Source organism: Trichosurus vulpecula, chromosome 5, assembly GCF_011100635.1.
Source record: "Trichosurus vulpecula isolate mTriVul1 chromosome 5, mTriVul1.pri, whole genome shotgun sequence".
In the NCBI taxonomy this organism is placed as follows: Eukaryota; Metazoa; Chordata; class Mammalia; order Diprotodontia; family Phalangeridae; genus Trichosurus; species Trichosurus vulpecula.
This window is the reverse complement of record NC_050577.1, coordinates 223270656-223275188: the sequence shown is the minus strand read 5'-3', so window position 1 is coordinate 223275188 and position 4533 is coordinate 223270656. Positions and strand designations below refer to the sequence as shown.

Here is a 4533-nt window from a genome sequence, read left to right as displayed (position 1 = left end):
TATTAGGGTAGCTGAAGGGAATATGCATAGATAGATAGATAGATAGATAGATAGATGTTTATGTATATATATGTATAAGTGAATGTGTATGTATTTATATATGTATGTGGAGAGAGAGAGAAACAGAGAGAGAGAGAGAGAGAGAGAGAGAGAGAGAGAGAGAGAGAGAGAGAGCAGGCACAAGGTGAGTTGAAAATGAAGGGAAGATATCTAAAAGAAATAAAATCAAATTAAAGGATGAGAGAGGAATATATTGAGAGAGGGAGATAGGGAGAGATAGAATGGGGTAAATTATCTCGCATAAAAGTGACAAGAAAAAGCAGTTCTGTAGGAATAGAAGAGAAGGCAGGTGAGGGATGAATGAGTGAATCTTGCTCTCATCAGATTTGACCTGAGGGGGGAATACCATATATACTCAATTGGGTATCTTACCCCACAGGAAAGAAGGAAGAAAATAAAAAAGGGGGGATGATAGAAGGGAGGGCAGATGGGGGTGGAGGTAATCAAAAACAAACATTTTCGAAAGGGGACAGGGTCAAGGGAGAAAATCCAATAAAGGGGGATAGGTTAGGAAGGAGCAAAATATAGTCAGTCTTTCACAATATGAGTATTGCAGAAGGGTTATGCATAATGATACTCATGTGGCCTATGTTGAATTGCTTGACTTCTTAGGAAGGGTGGGTGGGAAGGGAAGAGGGGAGAGAATTTGGAACTCAAAGTTTTAAAAACAGATGTTCAAAAACAAAAAAAAAGTTTTTGCATGCAACTAGAAAATAAGATACACAGGCAATGGAACGTAGAAATTTATCTTGCCCTACAAGAAAGGAAGGGAAAAGGGGATGGGAGGGGAGTGGGGTGACAGAAGGGACGGCTGACTGGGGAAAAGGGCAACCAGAATATACACCATTTGGAGTGGGGGGGGAGGGTAGAAATGGGCAGAAAATTTGTAATTCAAACTCTTATGAAAATCAATGCTGAAAACTAAACATATTAAATAAATAAAAAAACAGGAATAATCAGAAAAAAAGATATACAGAAAAAGCAATTAATAAAATTTATGTGTATAAAAAAAAGAAAATGATCCTAGATCCACTGACTCCAGCCATGTTTCTCATGCCAGGGCAGCAGATGATCAGTGCTGGGGTACATCTCCCCTATAATCTTAAAGGCTTTAGTTAGAGAAGAGGAAAAAAGGCAAAGGAAAAAGGACAAGGTTAAGATAAAGCTAAAGAAAGACTGAAGAAGAACCAGAAAGAAATGTCAGATAGTCAAAAGATTGCTTTAAGGTGGATTTGGGGAGCAGATACCATAGTGGAAAGACACCAACCAGCTTAATGACACATCCATGATATCGATTGCTTGGAACTCTTATCATACATCCCCATGTTACATTACTCGAGCTTAGCATATTAGATTATAAAAATCTTCTTTCTCCTCTTTCCCAACTGCATTTTGAGAATGGTCTATATAACCTTGCAAGGAAGGGCAAAATGTGAAACGTTTTTCTATTGTTCCTGTTTTCTTTTCACAGAGCAATAGACAGTGTGATGCTTAATGAGCTCTGAACAGTGATTTATGTAATGCATAATGAATTTCAACACTCAGAATAGTCCAAATCCTGTTTCAGGCTATCATTATTCGACACTCTAACCATTCCAAACCATCCAATCCAAAGCAACGTGGCAGCATTATTTAACTTTACTTTTTATAAGCAATTTATCATGAACCTCAAAGACTGAATATGCAAAGGAATTTTCGTTTTATCAGCATTGAAAATTCCTTATGTGGGAAACTCCCTTCCAAGAGATAGACTTAAACCCATGTATGGGTGAGAAGATTCTAAGATCATCAGATCCTAAATGTAGACCAGGAAGAAGTCTCGGAGGACATCCATTCCAACCCTCTCATTTTATAGATGAGGAAACTGATTCCAGGGCAACCAGCTGACTCCCCTCCCCCAAGATCACTCAAGTAGTGAATATAAGAGGCAAACTATGGGACTTAAACGTGCCTTGGAGAGAGAGTCATAAAGCTACTCGGTGTCAAGGATCTTATTACTAACATCAAGCACAGCATTCTATGTCCTCTTCTGTGGCTACCTCTAATTTAACAATAACAAAACTGACTAGCACGTGCATTTATAACTATTTACACTTATTTTCACCATGGAAAAATCAACATAACATCAGCTATTTCCTTCTTTTCTGGGTCCCTTCCCACTGTCTTTTCCCATTCACCATTTATTTGTGTCTCTCTTCTCTTTTCGGATAGTTGAGGCTCCTATCTACTGATTCTGAGGCAGCTAAGTGATACAGGAGATAGAATACCGGGCCTGGGGTCAGGAAGACCTGAGTTCAAATCCAACCAAAGAGACATAGTAGCTGTGTGGCCCTGGGCAAATTACTTAACCTCTGTTTGCCTCAAATGTAAAATGGGGGTGGTAACACCACCCTCCTCACAGGAATGCTGTGAGGATCAAATGATACAATATTTGCAAAGTGCTTAGCACAGTGCCTGGCATTTAATAAATGATTTTTTTTTTACCTTCAGCTACATCTCAGGTAATGAAAGAATTACTGAATGTGATGGATAAGCTACTGTCACAGATCTGAAAAATCATGGAGAACCACCAAAATTAAGGAAAGGTGCACAAATGTTGTAAATGACATTTCAACTATAAGCCTATTAGTTTCTCTTCCTAGTAAAATCCTAGAAAGCCATAGTAAAGAGGCAATTTGTGATCAAGTGGAAAAAGGAGTGATGTGCCAGCATTGATGGAAATTAAGAATCCAGTTGTATGACCAAACCCAAAGAGTAGTCATTCCTTCAAATAATCAGTGAACAATCACTAAGTCCTAACTCTGTTCCAGACATTGTACTAGACACTAGGCATGCAAATACAACAATGAAACAAGCCCTTCTCACAAGAAGCTAACATTCTAACAATGTCATTCATGGATTGATGCCAAAAGAAGATCTCTGCTGCCACATCCAAGGTATTTGTTCTTGCCTCTGAGTTGTTCAACATTTTCTATCAATGACATGGATTAAAGCAATGATATCAAACTCAAATGGGAGGGCTGCATATTGACTCATAAAACCATAAATGGCTACTCAGCACAATAGCAGCCCTTCTTCTTCCATTTGGTCAGCTATGACCCTAAGTCCCTGGTAACCATGTCAAAGGGACCCATGGTTGGCATTGATCTTGCCACCATTTGTTCCTGTGTAGGAGTCTTCCAACATGGGAAAGTGGAGATCTTTGCTAATGACCAAAGAAACAGGACCACCCCATACTACATCACCTTCATTGACACAGAACATTTAATCAATGATGCTGCAAAGACTAAAGTTGCAATGAACCCCACCAACACAGTTTTTGATGCCAAACATCTGATTGGTCGTAGACTTGATGATGCAGTTGTACAGTCAGACATGAAGCACTGGCCTTTTATGGTGGTGAATGATGCAGGCAGGCCTAAGGTCCAAGTGGAGTACAAAGGGGAAACCAAAAGTTTCTATCCAGAAGAAGTATCTTCTATGGTCTTGACCAAGACAAAAGACATTCCTGAAGCTTACCTTGGGAAGACTGTCAAAAATGCTGTGGTCATAGTATCAGTCTATTTGAATGATTCCCAACGTCAGGCCGCCAAAGATACTGGAACCATCGCTTGTCTCAATGTGCTCTGAATCATCAATGAGACAAGTGCAGCTGCTATTGCTTATGACTTCGACAAAAAGGTTGGTGCCGAGAGAAATGTGTTGATCTTTGATGTTGGAGGTGGTACTTTCAATGTCTCCATTCTTATCATTGAAGATGGCATTTTTGAGGTCAAGTCCACAGTTGGGAACACCCACTTGGGTGGGGAGGACTTTGACAACTGAATGGTCAACCATTTCATTGCCAAGTTCAAGAGAAAACACAAGAAGGACATCAGTGAGACCAAGAGGGCTATTGGCCGTCTTTGCACCACTTGTGAAAGTGCAAAGAGTGAATGTTTTCTCTTCCTGTTCTCTTCCAGTACCCCAGCCAGTATTGAAAGTGACTCCCTCTGTTAAGGTATCGACTTCTGTACATCAATCACCTGAGAACATTTCAAAGAACTGAATGCTAATCTCTTCCACAGCCTGTGGAAAAGACTAAGGCCAAGCTAAGATAAATCACAGATTCATGACATGACATGACAAAATCCAGAAGTTTCATCTTCAGTGGCAAGGAGTTCAAGAAGAGTTTCAATCCTGACGAGGCTGTTGCCTATGGTGCAGCTATCCCAGCCACCATTTTGGAGATAAATCTGAGAATGTGCAGGACTTGCTACTGCTGGCTGTCACTCCTCTTTCCCTTGGAATTGAAACTGCTGGTAGAGTTATGACAGTTCTGATCAAACATAATAACACCATCCCTATCAAGCAGACACAGACCTTTACCACCTATTTGGACCACCAGCCTGGTGCACTTATTCAGGTTTATGAAGGTGAGAGAGAAATGATGAAGGATAACAATCTGCTTGGCAAATGTGAGCTCACAGGAAT

General features: G+C 40.1%; 1 pseudogene; it reads left to right on the top strand.

Moving 5' to 3' along the window:
• The first annotated feature begins 3177 nt into the window (after window positions 1-3177).
• The window catches only part of LOC118849964, a 1919-nt pseudogene continuing 563 nt past the window's right edge, over window positions 3178-4533 (top strand).